We start from the raw sequence: 19,160 nt of genomic DNA, 5'->3' as shown, positions 1-19,160 counted from the left end.
CACACACACACACACACACACACACACACACACACACACACACACACACACACACACACACACACACACACAATGGAGTCTCTGTTGAGCAGGTAGTGGGCTGGTCTTCGTTCTGCCCGCAGTATCCTGCTCCAACATAGCACACACCCACAGAACTCCATCCGGGGTTGTACCTCAAAGCAAGTTCAAAGATATGTTTTTGTGATCTTGCTCCACTAAACCTAATTTCTGCAGTAAGGGCAAATACAAAGCTGCTTATAAAATATTTGAATCGACCAAAGATTTGTCAATATAGCTATGACCACATTCAAATTAAATGGGTGATGTTGTCAGCTTATGAGCTTATGACCAGTCACAAGTCAGGAAAGATGTACTAGCAGCAGAGCAGACACATTTTACAAAGAGCAAACTATATATATGAAATATGACAAGGTTAAACACGTTACATGCTAAAAACAGCAGCGTTGCTCCAGCCCTAGCAGCACTGTGTGAATGCGTGTGTTTTAGGAAAAGTGTTCAGTGTTCAGATCGTAATATTAAACTGTCTGGAAGCAAGTAAAAAACAAATAAACAACCAGCAAGAAAACCTACGCTTATACAAAAGGTCAACAACTACAAAGAGTTGGACATGAAACGATGGAAACAGATAAGTCACATCTGTGAAAAAAAGAACAACAGCAAGGGTTTAAAAATACTTGCAGTCAGTGGTTAAAAAGAAATTTATAGATTGCATGAAAAAAGGGCTGACTCTGCTGGAATCTATATTTCTCATGATGCTCGCCCGGAAAGACAAAGATTTTAAGGAGTCTCTGAAATCTATACACCTCACTATCTCTTACGCAGGGCTGCAGGATATTCTGAGAAGGAATGAATGATGATGCAATTTTCAGAGAGGTAACTGGTCAATTGGAAGTGATTTTCATATGTGCTGGTCTCTTATCTTGAACGTAACCTGTTCCCGGGCAGATTAGGTGGGCAGAAAGTGAATCATATTCATAATCCTCGGCTGATTCATGAACTCCGGTTGTGATTCTCTTTCCCAACTGGAGTTTGGTTCACTTGGTCTGAAGCAGGGAGAAAAAGTTGCACACTGTAACCTATTAGACCTGGAATGTCAGTGCTACATGGATCCATGTACAGAAATGAAGCAAAGCAAATGATAGGGGGCTCTTTCTTTATGGAAGGTTTAGTTTCTTTTGTGTCACAAATAGCTCAGAAAGGTACAGGAAATACTTATTGGGAACAATTTTAGTCAAGACTGCAGCTTGACTGAATAGTGTTATCCTGTATCTGACAAAATTATCTACCAAGTCTGCCTTGCTGTGCCTACTGACATATTCTGTGCTGTTAAACTACAGTTTGTGCAGCCATTATGTCTTCAGGCAAACACAGATGGCTGAAAGAATACTAAATACCGTATATGGCTACCTACTGCTCGATGCTGCCCTCCGAGTGGTTCTCAAGACGGGCAAGCTTCTGATCACTGGCTATGTCAAACTCACCATCTGCCACACACATTTAAAATATTAAGTCTAGATGGATTTGGGGTGAGAAAAATCAGTTCCACAGCCATTAGGCTGAGCGACTGATCAAAAGCGACAGCATGGCGAGGCCTTTGTTAAGACCTTGACATCCACTCATCAAATCAGCAGAGGGGCTGCAGAGATTAACACGGTCATCCAGAACATACATATGTATGATGAAGCTGAAGAATAATGCGCGACGCAGCTTGGATGAGTCATCGTGGCTTACTGAGTATGATTAACATGCAGGATTATCTGTTTTATCCAAATGTGGAGAAGTCAGATTGCTGTAAGAGTCTAACTGTACGCACTTTATAGAATGGCTCAGTTTTAGAAGTGTCAGTGTGCGGAAACACCTCTGTGATCTGAAGGTTTGTGTGAAGTCAGCTCAGGCAGTCTTAATGTAATTAAGAGCTAACAGGGGATTATTATTTTGTACTGAAGATTTCATAATGTTCACAAAGATTATATTTAAATTTGGACTAGATTAAGGTAAAATTTCAGTATTTTTATTTGGTCTGTAAAGTCAGTGAATCTCTTCACGCCTTAAATTAGGGTATGTTGGGTTGGACGTGTCTAAGGTAAGTTAACATTATACAATGTAACGACTTTGCGATTGGGCTATTAAAAAGATAAAATAATTGCATTTCATTTATCATCCATGATGCACTGAACACTTCCCTTAAGCCACCACTGAAAACCATTAACTTTTGAGAACTGTGACTGTATAAATGAAAATCGAATTGAACCTAAAACTAAGCACAAAATGTTAAATTGACCTTTTGAACATTGAACAAATTTTTTTTAATATACATTTTTTGCTACTATTTGTGACATTTTTGTGCAAATGACAGAAAATGTGTTAAGAGTTTTCATCTCAATGAATAAATAAAGGCTTGATTCAGTTTGAGTGATGCGAATTTTGTCATCAGAGGATCAGTGCCCTCAAATTTGTACTCCAGTACTCGAGATGTACTCTTCAGGGACTTGAAAAAGTGAACAACAGTAACTGCTCATCCGTGGTGCCTGTAGCTGTTTGTGTGCATCCACAAGTGAGCCTAATCCCAGCCTCAAGCTTCAATTAAAACAAAACCAGTAGTTAAACTTTTCGTTTTACAGCTAGTTTTGTTTGGTTTACTGCAGTCCATGACAGTGCAACTTAGTCACTGCTTTGAAAAACACAGCTATGAGAGCATGATGAGTGGCCATCTAAAACCACCCAAGGTGTGCCTTTATCCACATCTTCTTAGCTGTGGACAGCTTGCAATTAAGCCCACGCACTTCCAAACACTATAGCCACTGTCCCACTGCAGGGCCAGCAGAAACTGCAAAGGAATGCAACACACTGTTCAGCATGTGGGTCTAATAAAATATCCCTATTAATATCACTAAAGGTTTCAGCCGTGTTTCCCTGGCCTAGGTGAAACCCATCGAATTGACAAGGAAGATGTTTGCAAAATGACCATCATGAAAGCACTGGCTAATAGCTGGGTTACCACCCAGCTTTTTGTTTGCATGTAGACTAAGTCATGACCCTGCATGACAGTTATAAAGTGTCACCCTTAAACTGTAAGATGCGTAATCACTGTGCTTTCAGTGTTTTGGTATGCACAAATTCCCTCTATCTGCAGCTATGAAACACTGTGCACAGGTAGTCAAGGTACGTATTAGTTTTCCCGATAAGTAGGAAACCACTGGTTTTTAACCCTGAGGTGGAATGCACCGAGTGGGTGGTGTTACACTCAGATGAGTGAAGATTATATGTTAGATGAGGCTTCACAGGAAAGCGAGAGAGGGTAACTCGATGTCATTACAGTCATTATAACCTTTTACAGTATATTTCACTTTGGTACATGGTGCCAGTGTCATTGCAAGACGTATACTGTTTACATAATAGCTCTAGAAGTGTAAACTTGAAATGAATCTGTAATTTTAAAATGACTAAAACCTCCTAACTTGGAGGAGCAGGGCGAGCTTCAGAAATGAAAAAAGTAAGGGGAGATTAAAGAAAGCATAAAAGACAGATGAGACGGAGACATAAAAGGAAGTAGAGAGGTTAAAACAAGCGGGAGAACAAGAATTAGAGGAAGTGAAGTTAAGAGGGGGATCAGAGTTTCAGACACCTGTTCTGACAAGTCCTGACAAGACACTTGAGGCAGTAACACCACTTTTAACAGTCTACCCGCACACATTAAGTTCACACCAAGACTCTTTATAACGCCCCTGTCTTCATTCTGTGCAGACACATTCACAACAAAGCTAGAATAAAACTAGGAATGCGATTGTAATTTCACCTGCAATAGTGCACTAACAGTTAAAACTGTAAAATAGTCATTTTTCCTAGAAATACAAAAGTGGCATTCACATTGTAAGTAAATTACTGAATATCCTGAAATAACCTTTGATGATATCCTCTTATAAACGCTCTATTCCATAAAAAATATTGGACTAAAACTGAGTTTTAAACTTGACACAAGCTTATATACCGAAACTGTTCACTAAGCATAAATTTAGTTTGGAAAACATACTGGGTACTTTTGACTATTCATTCATTAGAACCTGATAAAACCATATTGGGTTTGAAAATACAATTACTCTTGTTTTGTTTAGACTTCATTTAGGAGCGGATGTGAAAAGGAGGCTTCAACTAGCCTTGGACAGACTGGGCTTGTTCTTTTCAAAGAGCACTTTAGAAGCCTTGTGCACTGGCAAAATGTCATCAAAATGAAGGAGAAGACTCTTTTCTCCCCAGCCCAAAGTGGCTCTGCCTCCTCTGCTCAATGATGCACGCAGGCAGTGAGGATGTTCATTTATATTGCTGCCTTCAGGTTATCTGTTTGTGCTGCTTTGTGGTTTAATCATTCACCACTCTGTGCATTAGGAAACTGTCGACTGTGTTAACTGAAAGCAGGTCGTGACAGGTGGCATTCATGCAGCAGAATCTAATAAACAAAGGCTGCGAACAAATTCTGAATTAAATACTAATCAATTTTAAAATGTATTTCTTGGCTAGCATACTGATGATGCAGACTGGGCCAGGACTTCATTTATTTTCAAGTCAGCACAGAAAAGTCTGGGAGTAGAACTGAGCGAGTACAGTGAAACACATCTAATGATCGTTATCAATGATTTGACCTCTTTTTGGTTACTAAGACTTATGATTGTGTTATTTTAGGATGTTCTACTCAAGTATTTTCAGACTTTCTTTCCCACACAATTCTTGTCCTAAGTACTCTCTTTGCACTTTAGGCAAGAGTGTGTTAGACATGTATTGGCTTGCTTCTGTGATCTGTCTGCTTGTGTGCCGGATTAGTGCGTGTATGTGTGTGTGTCAGGCAGGTTTGGAGAGGAATGCAGGACTGTTGTAATCCAGTCTCGGTTCATTTTCGCTATTGTCACCGAGTCAAAAGCCTGTAGGCCTGTTTGCCACAGGGCCCCATAGCTCAGTCATGACTACAGACATATTCTCACACATAGTACTGCAGCCTAAATCGTTTTTAAAACAACAACGGGACAACACATCATTAGAAAAGCAATCTGTAGATACAGTGAAAAGAACTCTTAAAAGATCTTTAAATTTCAAGTTTTGAAATAACCTAAGGATACAGTTCACTAAGGTAACAAAATGACCTTGGAGTTTCAAAGTGGTGTTTGTTTAAATTTGTTCTGGAGGATATCCAGTCACCTTGCAAATGTCTAGTCAGGCAACTTAATGTTTAACTTCCCTCCTTCCTTGTAATCATTGTGGACAAGCAAACACAATTTCAACCAATCATTAAATACGTTAAAGACAATACACTGATCCTTCAATCCATAGCTGTCAACACTCTCAGCTTACCATTATGTAAACACAATGTTAGAAATGTGACATGATTTTGCTGCATTTCATTTGGGTATTATCAGTGCCAGACTTAGCTAGGCTGATTTAGTTATTATGGTATAGTTTATCCCCGGATGTCAAACTCGTTTTACACAGAGGGCCACATACAGCTTACTTTGATCTAAGGACGGCCAGATGAGTCAAACTTGTAAAGATGTTTAACTACACATTAAAATGCTGTGTCATGGCAGTGAATGAAAGACATCTGTCATTTGTGCTTAAATTGTAACAAACAAATGCGTAAAATTACAGGTGAAGTTCTGGTAACATAGCTAGTTTTTGTTAATTCACAGAAGAAAAATCCCTTCTTTTTCTGTTTTGTTAAATGGGGGCCCGTTGTAGAAAACAAAACATGTACTATAGTTAAATTTCTATAGTAGATAGTAGGGAAAAAATGAAAAAGTCTACAATTTAAGCTTCAGATTTTTCAAAGTGTCCTTGCTGGGCCGATTCTAGCCCCGGGGCATTATGTTTGACAAACCTGGTTTACCCTACCAAAGAGTCTAACATTTTTAAACTCATATTTTTTAAACATAGTCATAGACAGTTAGGGAAATCTGTCACTTAAACCAGCAGTCCCCAACCTTTTTTGCGCCACGGACCGGTTTATGCCTGGCAATATTTTCACGGACCGGCCTTTAAGGTGTCACGGATAAATACAACAAAATAAAAGTAGTACCGGTACTGAAAAAAAGAAGAGTTATTCATAACACACGTGAAAAGACCCAGGAAAACCGAGTTAACGATAAAAACGATAACAAAATAACGCTGAAAACCGATAAAAACCCTGAAAACCATACATTTCACACCTGAGCCTCTGCTCTCGCGGCCCGGTACCAAACGACTCACGGACCGGTACCGGTCCGAGGCCCGGGGGTTGGGGACCACTGACTTAAACAACCTTCTTTTTCAAAATTAACTTTTTCTATTGCTCACTGAGTGACTCTGCTCTGCTGACCTTTGGCGTTCCTCAGGGATGTGTTGTAGGACCTAATGTTTTCTTTAACATTCTTCTTTTAACAACATATTTTTCATCATTATGAAAAAAAAACCCCCAGAGAAAAATGCACACCTCACATATTCTCAGACTTCTTAACTTCAGCCAACTTCAACATGTTTAGTTTAGTTTGGATTGCAAACACAAGCGCACAGACACACACTCATACTTATGAGTTATAAACAGCTGCATTCGTGTGTAATGGTTGTCCATAGAGACGCCTGCTCTGGCATTGTGGAATAGTTTATTAGGCTAAATAATTAACTGCCTTATTTATCTTGAGCTTATCTAATAAAAACATTCAACAGTTTGTGCACCTGTGTCTCCGTCTTCATCTCGGGCTCTTAGAGCCACCCAAAGCTGAGTGGCTCTAAACACAAGTGGAGTAAGCTATCACAGATAAAACAGGGTTTGCTGCTCTTCTTCATGTTGCCCTCAAGCTTTTTTTGTGCTGATATGCTTTTTTTGCCTCACATTTGTAGTCTGACCACTTCTTCTTTTTTTTCACCCCTGCCTGGTTCCTTTGCTATTGCATAGAAGTCTTTTCCTTCAGTAGTGTTTGTTCAGTCCTGATTCCAAAAGAAAGAACATCAAATAAAGCAGTTCTCCTTTTCTACCCTTCTCTGAGTTTCTTGATTTTACATTTGGTGTGCGGGATTTCAATTAATGGGGCTTGTAGATGAAGATGAACACATTTTCTGAAAAGAATCCATATACACATTTCTTCCTTCGTTCACACAGATGTGACACAGTTTTATACATCTGTCCCCTGGCCTTTGCTCCAAATCACTCCTTGGGTAGAGTACAGTGTTGTTCATCTTGATTTTCTTTTCCACTTAAAGGGGATCTATTACAATTTCTCCAACTTTCAGTCATTCACACACACACTATTATTATGTTGGATGCTCATATTTAAAGATGGCCAAAACTGCAAATAATAAACTCATTGTCTGTGTAAGTCACCCCATACTTGAAATGCTTGTGCTTAGATACTCTTACATGTGTGATGTCGGAGTGGGAAAATTCATAATATAATCATCTTGGCTTAAGGAGAGGTTCAAGAGCTAAAACTGCTCATTTTAGACAAAAGATGATGAAGCACCAGGACACCAAAATAAAATAAAAGGGGTTGTTTTGTAGACCACATAATGCTTATTCTGTGAAATACAATGAAACTTAAGAATTAAGAGGTAGATAAGAAACCACATTAAGAAACCATGACCTTATTCACTCATATCCTCCAAATGTAGAATATTACCTCCTTGGTTCCTATTTATCACATAAATCCAAAATCCCACTCTTAATATGAGGTACATAAACTCCACAGGTCATGCTATCTCAAGTCCTCGTACACCTCAGACTTTCAGTACAACTGATTCTGCAGTGGTTGGATGCATTAGTTATGGGCATGAGAAGGAGTATACAACACTAGTGGGTGGTTTTGTGGAGTGGTCTGGGAGAAATAATCTGCTTATGAATGTGAATAAGACCAGAGAGATGACCTCAGAAGGAAGAGGACAGCTACACAACCCATGTCTATCCTGGCGCAGGATGTTGATATGGTGGAAGAGTACAAGTACCTGGGCGTCCACATCAACAACGGGCTGGAAGACCAGTGCTGTATACAAGTTAAGGCTGCATACAAGAACGAGATGAGCAGGCTCTGTTTCTTAAGGAAATTCAGATCCTTTAATACAAGCAGCAAAATGTTGGAGATTTCTTCCAAAAGTCCATTAGTGAGTGCAGTATACTTTGCTGTGATCTGCTGGGGATGCAGAATCAGACCTGCTGACACCAACAGACATAATCAACTGATTAGGAAGGACGCCTCTGTGACTGGCTGCAAACTGCATACTTTTCGAGTGGAGAGGAGGTCAACGAATAAATAGTTTTCCATCACTGACTCATTGTATCCCCGTTGTTTGTTAATTTAGTGGCAGCAAGTTGTGAAATGATTTTGGTCCCTAAGCTTGTCAGTTTGTGGACTGAGCCTACCTGGTTGGAAAATGTTTTACATACGACCAAAACTTAACTACACCACCTTATTCTGTACAAGAATGTTTGGTTCTTTGCAGTACTGAAATCTATTAAAATGGTGTAAATGAATATTATTTCCAACCATATATGCTTGAAAAGTCTTTTGTAGCAGAAGTATAGGCTTGGCAAGGTTCTCAGCACTCAACATAGCAGGGTTTCAATAGCAGCTGACTCAATAACACTTTACCACACTAAACAGGCTATTAGTCAATGTATGAAGGTAATAACTCTCTTTATCTACAGAGCCAAACTTTGGAGTTGGCCATTAAAGTCTGGCACGTAACACCTGCAACTCCATCACAAGCTCTGTGTCTAGTTAGACTAATTGACAGAAATCCAGTAAGAGTGAAGAGTCCAGTAAGAACAAAACCTTTCAGAGCAGGTATGATAACCTGTAACCTGGATATTTGAAGAAATAACCTTTCTGGATATTTCTTCAAATATCCAGAAAGGTTACAGCTCACAATCTCTCGTGGTTGCCATTAGACATGGAAAAGGGGTTTAAATGCAACTTCAAAACAACATGTTGAACATTAATTGGTATAAAAACTCGTGACTGCAAACAATTATACAAAGTAAACTTCAATAATAAGGGAACAAGTAATATGGATGGGTTTCCAGGTACAGACATCATCATGTGTTCTGGACCTTTCTTTACTGGGAGGGGCAGACGTAAGAGCATAGGACCTTTCTTGACCAAGCAGTAGTTGTACTAATTATATTTTACTGAATAGTGGACAAGGACACATACCTCTAGGCAGCAAAAGAAAACAACACATGTCAACCCCATCTGATGATGAAAATACCGTGTTTATGCTGTGATTGCAATAAGCATTTCTGCCAGGACTAAACCACAGCCACCAAGCCCCTACAGACAAACTATGCTTGGTACATCAGTTATATTTTCAGTGTGGGATGTAGATCTGTCACTGGCAGTTTGTGCAATTCAGCTACAGGTGAGGTTCTTCCAAAATTAGTTGTGAAGTGCCAGTGAGAAGATGTGGTTTACCATATAATTGACTAGACAAGAGCATCACACATTGGCTGCAGCTATGGAAGGATGCCTAACATTAGACAGATTTCTGGAATCACAAAAATGTGAGAAGACGTCAGCTTCTCCCACCACAAAGACACAGACTCACCAAAAATGTGGACACAGTCCTTTCAGTTTTGTTTTTTTTAATTGGGCTGTTTTGTTAAACCACTTTAGTGCACATAATCTAAAACATATCCAGTTCCTGTTTTGCAACCATGCTATTCCAGTGTTTTAAACATCCAATACTTCAGATAAAGATTACCACATTGTTCAGAGTAATTGTTGCGTACAGTGTGCATTAGTGGGATTCTTTTGTTACATCTGTGCATTGCTTGATGGCCAACCTGACTTTGTAACCTAGTAACCACAACTGTGGGCTTTTTTTTGTTTTGTTTTTTCTGATGTCTTGTGGTTGTATTACTTATGTTATCATCTTTGTTTCATTTGCAGATAGAAACACCAAATCATTCTAGTTTCTGGAACAGAGCTGCAGCTAGCAGTTACTCTCATTGTTCTCCATTATTGATCAGTTGTTTGGTTCGTATCACCCTCCCACATTTCTAAAAGCACAAGGTTTGTCATGGAGCGCTTGTGTTGTTAATTTATTATCATATAAAGAGTAACACAAAGAAAAATCACAACTGAGACACTGATTCAGATAACCTTTTTGGATTTTTGCTTGAAAATGTACTTAAATGATCAACAGTTTTGCACAAGCAGCAGCTTAATTTGCTGTTAATTACCATTGTATGTCCATCAAAAAGGCCAGATTATCCTGTGGCGGTTCATTAACATTCCTTTTCTATGTATAAATTTGAATTTTACAAGTTGACTTTCCTCCAACGTTTAATATATGATAAAAGCCACAAAGGCACAGGTGACATCTTAATGAAGACTGCAATCTTACACCACAATTTAAAAAGAAATGCATTAGAGGGATGTTTTAAATGCTGGCAAGCTAAGAAGCTAAAGTATTCAGACAGCTTTCAGGCAGCTCTGATATTTCTTGTTATCTCCTCAGACTCCTTCGCTGCCATAACACATTACTTAACTCCCTAATCCTTGACCGCTTGATTAATACTTTTCTTGTGCAGACAAAAGAAGGGATCTTTACTCTTTACCCAGTAAACTGAAGATAGTAAATGTTTTTCCATCCACCCCCTCCGTGTTCGTACTGTCAGCGAGGATTTTCTGAGGCTTTAAGTCATTATTATTGCAAATGAAAGGAATACCACACACAGGCGTTGATTTGAAGAAAAAAACAGTCGTCTGTGCCTAAACAAGACAAGCTAAAGAGACCTGACAAAAAGATGAATCTTATACCACTGTTGGTAGCTCAGTAGGGAATGGCTGCCATGTGAGGCATCTTCGAAGTGACATGGTGACATATCGCTGAAACATCCTCCAAGGTCATGTAAGCAAACTAGGAAACAATATTCTATGATTAACTCTTCTTAAAGGGAGAATCCATCCTTTTACACAAATCAATATCTTCACTACTAAAATCGGAAAAGTTAAACTAGGTTATATCTTGAAGGTTATGCTGGCTTGGGCAAAAAGATTTCTAACAAGAAAGTCTGTGTTACAAACAGGGCATGTCAAGTTTTAAAAACATAGCAGTGCAAAAAGCTGGAAGGCTCTAACCAGGGACGCTTTTAAGTTCTGTTTTAAAGCTTGGCCCATATTAGGAACTAAGTAAGAATCTATCCATGTACGGTGTCTTTGATGCAATACCTAATTGGTGGAGGAACTGCAGTATGAGTCATAAAGTCATAGTGGGACACAACAGCTTTGCCTAAAATTCGAATTCCAGTTGCTAAAATTTAAATACTGGCAAATGAAACCTAAACCAAATAATACTAGAATGCTGAGACCTTTCTGTCGCAATAGGAAAGACTAAAAAAAAGCTTTACATGTGACCATTATCATAGTAATCTGTTGTTTGCACAGGAACCAGCTCTGCCCATGCTCTGCAATCTGAGTCTAATTCTCTGTTTAGCCAAAAAAATAACCTGAAGCAAGATGTGCATTTTGCACACTGAGATAGAAGCATGAGGCACAGAGTGTGTGTGAGGTAGTACGCCCAAGCAGTACCACACAGTGAGCAGAGGGAATCATTAATCAGGCAAAGCTCCACAGAACATACTTTTAATGGAAAAAGTTGCACTTGTGTAAAAAGCTCAGCTAAAATTTGACAATGTGCTAACAATCATGGAGGAGTTGGTTTCTGGTGTCAATGCTTCAGTGAGGGGCAAAGAAATGTGTAAATCCAATCTCACTTAAACCAGGGATGGACAGACTTTCACGGAGAAATGCTGGAGGCGATTTGACAGTGAGGAATTTCCCTCCTGCTGGAAATTCATCCATCACCCAGTTTGCCAAGCAAAGAAGTGGTGGGTTTCATCACTCCCAGCTACACTTTTGTCTCCTCCCCTTTATCTTTCTGTTTTTTAATCTCCCTCTGCCTTGTCAGAGTCTAACTCTCCAATGCTCTTTTCAACAGGATTTGAAAAGATAAAACTCTTGCTGATTGGTGGTGCTGACGACCACACAGTCTCTCCTGTCCTTTTATCTGCCTTTAACAGCCCGCTCTCTCTTCCTTTTTGCACATTTGTGTAGATTTCTGCAGATTCATATAAAATCTAAATGCTCTGCAAGCGACGTGCATGTCGATCTGGCTGCTATGGTATATTGTTTGTGCATCAAAGATAAAACTTTTCAGCTGAACAACAACAAACAGGCCGTCACTTTTTGCTACACAGGAGTTGGCTTTATTACTATGGCACAAAGCAAGAGAGACTGCTGTGACAGCCAAAATGCAACAAAGACATCCACACCATTAAAAGTATGAAATTAAAAAATACCCTTCATGCATGTTTCATTTGTGTCCACATAATGTGGAACATTCGAAGGCTATCTTAGACAGATGTGCTGTCTGGCTTCTCACAGAAGATATTAGCGAGTTTAATGGTTATTTAAGATAAAAATAAAACTGTCACTGTACAAGAGCAGAAAAACACAAGTTGGAATCAAACAGATGAAAATGTGACAGCAGCTGAATGCAGAACAACTTGCTCTTGGTTGACATTTCAGTCTCCTTCTTTCTCCAAATGGCCTCAAGGCCCTCAGTCCTTCAACCTGACAGAAGACGAGCCATGTCTGGAGCTCCTGCTGGGCGCTCGGCTTGTAAATCAGTATACTCAGCTGCATGCTAAGCAGCCTTTGTTTGATAGGCTGCAAGTTAAATACTGGCTGTTTAAAAGCGAAACTCAGAACACAGATCCTGCATGGCTGTTGGCGAAAATGATGAAACAGCAATGTGTTCCGCTGTAAGTTAGTGAGTCATGAGAGCGAGAAAAACAAATGTGTGGTTGATCTGATATGCACACCTTAAAATCTGCCTGCTGTGTATCCGTGTGCGGGGTGTCTGCGAGCACCGCTGGTGACATGCAGCTGCAACAATAACTACAAACATGCAAAAAGATGGAGCCTCTATCTCAAACCACATTTCTTGAAGCTACTCTAAATGAACTGCAGACTTGTGCCTCATGGGCGTAATTACCCTATCTCTCAAAGCTGATAGAAAGATATTGGAGAACAGAGACGCAAATAGTCTGATACTTAACTGTGAAAAGTTGGGGTTTTTTTGGTGGGGGGTTAAATGATAAAGTCCTAATATGCAGGACCAAAATTTTCTCTGTGAGTTGTATTAATGTTTTTGATCAGGATTAAAGAAACTAAAGAGGGTCCGAAAAAAATAACATATGCGACCCTTTTAAAATTATTTTTTAATGGATTTAATCAAAAGGTAACTCATTAATGTAGAATGCTTAACAGAGGTCAGACAAGTCAACAGCAGCATGGGCTGTCCCAACACTGTGGCTGGGCTCACTTCCACCTCTTGGCTCAAACTCAAAAGGTGTCAACCGACCACGTACACCAAATACTTGTTGCAAATCATGCAAAGAGTATTCACGAGGAAAATGAAAACATTACGCTGTTACTCACCAGCTCAGGCTTGCCCGCTTGATGATATTATAAGTCCAACACGGTGGGAAAGCTGAATTACACAAAATAGAAAAGTTAAAAAAAAAATGCGGGGAGAAAAAAAAGTGACCCTTCTTCCGGCTCAATCAATTTTATGAAGAGAGCAAGAAGAGTTACAAAAAATGCGACACAAACTCCCCGGGTAGTGTAACTGTACACCTGAGTAGCTTCAGCGCGGAGCTGGCCCCAAAATGTGACAGTCGTCACATGGAGGCTGGACGACGCGTCGTCAAATGTGTGAAACTTTTTACTTTGAAAGAAAATAAAGTCCTCGTCAAACAGAAAGCGCTTGAAAAAGTGAAAGAGTCCTGCCTTTCGGCGCTCTCCTGCTCTTCCAAACCCGCTTTTTTGGAGTGTATGCGTGTGTGAGGAGGACCAGAGTCGGTCTGTCCGGCGGTTACCTGACTCCAGTCATTACCGCGAGGCCAGCCCTCCTCACAACAGCAGCTGCCGCCTCATGTTTCCTGGTATTGTCGCTCTGAGTGGCTGCAAAACCGACAAACAGCTTTCCTCAAAAGCAACAGGTTGAGATGCTTTCCTCTTTTATTTGCCGAGGACTGAGCTGTGACCTGCGGCTCTGGCTCTGATCCGTTACATTAACATAAGAGTAACGGCGAAAACTCCAGTTACTGTAGTATTTACTTTTCTTTGCGTTTCCTTGTAGCTGTGTAGCTGCACTGTATTAAACCAAGTCTCAATGCTTGTTTCTCGTAGGTGTGCAAGGCCAAGTCGTTTAAAAGGTATGACCATCACGAAAGTCTAACCAGGGTATGAACAAAAATATAATTATCATTATTAGCATCCCTTTCAGTTTCAGTTTCATTAGTGGCAAAATTAATATGCATGCTTTTTTTCTCTCTCTCTTTCGTATGTGTGCAGAGGTGGATGCTATCTGATTTGAACCCGCTGTTAGATCTGCAATACATTTACCCAGTGGCAGCCCCATCTAACACAGCTAGCCCAGCTTCCTGTCTGTTTTCAAAGGAAAAGAAGCTTATTAAAAATAACCGAACTCAGAGCAATTATAACACTTCAGAGGACTGCGCAGTAAAAGTGCAGCTAATTGCATGTAATTAGGTAGCCTATATATTGTGATCCAGCTTTATGATTATTTGTGATGCTGTTCAGCTCCTTTGTGTTATGCTGACAGGTGTTTATATTATTTTGACCAGTCTTTATATTAATCACACCTCTAGCTGTGAGGTGAGTGGGTGGTATATATTGGATTGCCCAATATGTAGCTGTAAAATTAATAGACTGTAACTGCTCAGGGCTGCATTAAGCTATGCGTGTATTTATTATTTATATAGGATGGGAGCCAGGGATTAGATTATAAAGTGTGACCTGTGGGTCATCTGCCTAAATGCTCCTGAGTGTCTGATGTAAACAGGTGCCTGAAATCAACTAATTCAGCTGCATTCTGGTTGCTTGATGGAAACACGAGAGGCTGTTTGGAATATTAATAAGCAAATGAGACAAGGGTAATGTAGGAGTGGGTTGCACATTTATTTGGAATAGCTAATGTGTCATGTCCCTAACCTTTATTTTTCTGTTTGCAATATTTTAAAAAGCAGGGGGGAAAGACACAAAGAAGAATTTCTTGTTGCCTGTGGTAGTAATTTTGCTTGTTTTGTGAACATATTAAAGCCTAACAAACTCTGCATCTACTTTTAAATTACTCTTCAAAGCTTACTTTAACCAAAAGTTGTTTTTAAATAAATAATACAATATTATTTCTTTATCATCCATTTCTTCTTATCGTTAATTAATTCATTACTTAGCCTACCTCTCATAGTCTGTCTGTCCAGGTTTTATGCCGTGCTTTCATATATTGTTATTTTAACTGTGTTTGCTTTTCTTTTTGAGTTTGGATTGTGATCTATTGTCCTGCTTTCTGTACAGCACTTTGCAACCACACTGTTTTGAACAGCGCCCCACAAACAAAGCCTCATTGCTACTGGTAATCATTCAGGCTCTTGTGCAGAAAAATCAATGTTGAGATGCAGATGAATAGTAGAGAATATATATGCTTGTGTTATGATATATTGCCTCATATCAAGGAAAAAGGGTGAAAAGCAGGCACGGTTATACCATTCTGAAGTCCTAATCTCACACAGTGTCACATACCCCTTCTTATATATCAGCTTTCCAGATAAAGAAGCTCAGTATGTCTCTGCACTGTCGGCAAGCAGCTAGGCTGTCCTTGTGTCTACCAAGGAGCCAAAACACCAGGCACCACAAGAAAGCCAAGGTCATCATCCTAAAAGCTCCATTAAGACTAATTTCGTTTAACCTCCAAAAATCTAATGCACTATCATCTTCACAGTCACCAGATCTGTGTGTTAATTTGGACAGAATCTATTTCAAGGTGCACTTTTGGTGAGCTGGTAGGCACTGGGCCCAAAATCCTTACTAAAGTTGTTTTCACATGTGCCCTGCAGCAGATTTTTCTAGACATTATTAAGAGGAAGTGCACGGGAAAATACTAATGTCTGACTCAGGGAGACTGCCCATTAATCAGTCTTTAACCTGCCAGTTCCCTAGTACAAAATACATGTGAGTCCAGTTGTGCAAAGTTGGGCCGATAGTGCCTTTAGTCCAGTAAATTTACAGCTACTGAGTAGTTGTCTGGCCTCCTGTACTCCCATTGCTCATTGCAACTCAACAATGTATTCCCATTAGCTGACGCAATCTAGCTCCGGCTCTTTGTCACATGCGAGAAAGGACAGCTTCAGACAGTGTCTTGACCTGATTCACATGACATTATCTATGGTTCACGTGTGAAAAAGTCTCAGGGCACTTTATATCAGTGATAAAATAATTTTATGAGTGACAGAAAGGACAGACCAAAGGCGCTATTCAGCTACTCTATAGACCCATGAAATAAAACTAGGCCAAGCTATTTTTATGTATCATTACAGCTTAGTCATATTTCATTTATACTACATATACTTCATCCTCATTTTCCCGCCATTAATTGCTTTTTTAATTTTCCCAAATGTAGGGTATGAACCCCTGATGTCCATGCGTAACAAGTTCTTTAGAGATGTATTTTAGCCTCATGAATCACAGCTTAGCTGACCTGTGCTGTCTCTTCTTTATAATCCCATTTTGCTTAAAATCTGATTAATTCTTTATATCTGAAAGTCCCTACCATGGCAATTTGAAGTAAGAATGTCCTTGGCTGTGATCCCCTACAGTGATATTATATGAAATGAGTGCATCCACTGACTCGTCCTACTTCTAATTCCCCAAGATACAGTCTTCACACCACACCAGAGAGAGAGAGAGGGAGCACGCAGGCTAAAATCATATAGATAACAATACAGCAACTAGTCCTTTGTCTGTGTTTGTAGGGGAGGCATTTGGCAGGGTAGCAGCGTTTCTTTAACAATACTGCATGCACAGGCTTTTTGTACCTTTGTGTTCACGTGTAGAAGTACCAGCACGGCTCTTTGTTTGCCTGCATCTGTTTTAATGGCATAGTTTGAAAAAAGTGCTGTTCTTGTCCGCGTGCTTATGTAAACACAATACAAATGTAAAGAGGAAGTGGGAACACTGGTTTCTAATGGGCGGTTTACTGACAGGGTTTTGTGGTTTTTAAGAGACAGAATTATCTCAGTGAGGTTCAGTCAGGTTGTTTGCCGTGTAGGTGTTCTCACACATAATCAGGTAAACAGGTACTTTCCACAGTTGTAGCAAACAGCACGAAATAATACACTTCATTCATACATTTTTGGCAATCCAGCATCACACAAACAACTGACAGGATAAAGACTGGCTAGTTTCCATTTGACTGAGTAGGAGACTTTGTTTTTACATGTACCCTGGTCATCAGATGCTCTGTATCTAGAAAACATTGGGGTTGCGGTTCATTGGTGAAAACACCTTGTGTCTTCTAACAAACCAGTGTGAGCACAGTTGTTAAGGCAAACATTAACAGGGCAGACGCTTGTCAGCACAAAGGTATAACCTGGGGCTGAAAACAGTGCTGACATAAGATGTGACAGTGAAGGAGTAAATCTTTGGACTTCATCAGGTGCTTGCAAACAATTGTGTGTGTGTTTATGTGTGTGTTTTCAGGCATTTAAGTAATGTTAAGCTTCACCTTTATTCACCATCACCTGTATTCAAACAGTCATGTGATCCACTTGTGATGTAAATGCTGATTAGGCTATCAGCATCACATGACTGTTTTTACATTACTTCCATGCCTGAAAAGTCCTTTCTAGTGCAAACCTGTGACCTGTGAAGATTTAGATTCTGCCACTCTCTAATAAAACATTAGCTGCAAACTTAATAAAGATTTGTGAAGTCTATTGTAAACACAAAGCTGTAGTTCCTATAGATGGGGCTATAAGGAGTGTGTTCAAAATGACTGTAAAGATGATAAGTGTACTGCATGTGTTTCTGTTTGTGTGCATGTCCACTGCACTTGTGTGTCTCAGTGTTTGCAGGCTACACACGCCCACCTCTGTGTGCTTGCTCTATTTAAAGAGCTCTGCAGTGTCTTACCTTGCTTGTTTTGCCCTTGACTTTGTCAACTTTTCGTGCTTTTTCTGTTCTTAGAAAGCGTGATGCAATCTAAGTTAGTCAGACATACATCGTGGTATTAGACCAGACGGGCATATCTAAAAGCATCAGCTGTCATAGAAGAGATATTACAGAAAAATGTACACCTGCAGTGTTTGGGCTAAAGTGATGGGATGGATGAAAGTAGCTCTCCTTTGGGAGATTATAAAAGACAGATATTAATGTAGTCACAAAAAAATACTGCAGTTCTTATGATGTCCTCGCAGGAAGCAGGTGCTGTGGTGACAGGAAATTTGTATCTGTGCAAAAAAAAATCCACTTATCCTTATTTTTTTTTATTCAGATTTATTAGCTGTGCAGTTATTGATATGATTTTCTTTTATTTATTTTTTTCATGCCCAACACTTTTTTGTTGCTTCCGAGAGCAGTGAGTTAGGCTAGTTGCTAAAGTGTTTTTTTTTTTCCTGTGTGTGTTTTACAAGTGGTGTCATTAAGGCAAGGTCATTATTAAGTGGCACTTGTTGAATCTACATTGCGTTTGTGCTGTAACAGCATACACGTTTCTGCGTATTCACATTCCTTTCCTTGATATACCATTCAATGAATGTATTAAGTTACCATGGGAACCATGACATCTGTGACACCACGTGATATTATCTCTGATTTTCAGAAAAAAAGAAACACACTTTACCACATGTGGTCCGTTGTCCCTCTCCAGCTGTGAATGATTCGTTTGAGTGCATTAGAAAGGTGGGTGGCTTCCTGTTAACGACGGAGATGTATTCAAAAAACTGTGTTAGCAATAGGGATGGCAAACACCTTTACTTATTCTTTTATTCTCTTTAGATTTCATTCATCATAATGCTATAGTCTCAAGATGCAATTTGCTATTATTGCCTCGCTTTTATATATTTAAGAGGGATGCAGATATCGTAAACAAGGTTGGTTTCAGCTTGTCATCTAAGGGTGGGGTTTTGGAAGTAGTGGGTGGAAATTTAAAAGGAAGAGGTTTGAAAAATGGATTGGTAATTTCAGATCAAAAGCTCTATCAATCTCTCTGAGATTATGTTTTTGTTGTTGTTGTTGTTGTTGTTGTGTGTGTGTGTG

General features: G+C 39.5%; 1 protein-coding gene and 1 long non-coding RNA gene across 5 annotated transcripts in view; one reads left to right on the top strand and one right to left on the bottom strand.

Annotated features, from left to right (window-relative positions):
• palm3 (paralemmin 3) overlaps nt 1-13,905 on the bottom strand; it is a 31,462-nt gene extending 17,557 nt beyond the window's left edge. The window contains exon 1 of one of the 4 annotated variants that reach the window (XM_042226434.1): nt 13,482-13,905. The gene's annotated coding sequence lies outside the window, so the exon portion shown is untranslated. The remainder of the gene's footprint in view (nt 1-13,481) is intronic. The other 3 variants (XM_042226433.1, XM_005936425.2, XM_042226432.1) reach the window with 3 other exon arrangements.
• Nucleotides 13,906-13,928: 23 nt separating this feature from the next.
• LOC121815427 lies at nt 13,929-14,288 on the top strand. The gene is made up of 2 exons (XR_006055089.1): nt 13,929-14,044; nt 14,235-14,288. It is a non-coding gene; the product is annotated as an uncharacterized LOC121815427 (long non-coding RNA).
• The last annotated feature ends 4,872 nt before the right edge of the window (nt 14,289-19,160 follow it).

The sequence above is a fragment of the Haplochromis burtoni genome, unplaced genomic scaffold, assembly GCF_018398535.1.
Source record: "Haplochromis burtoni strain Fernald_Lab_line unplaced genomic scaffold, NCSU_Asbu1 Contig_212, whole genome shotgun sequence".
NCBI lineage: Eukaryota > Metazoa > Chordata > Actinopteri > Cichliformes > Cichlidae > Haplochromis > Haplochromis burtoni.
This window is presented reverse-complemented; position numbering and strand designations above follow the sequence as displayed.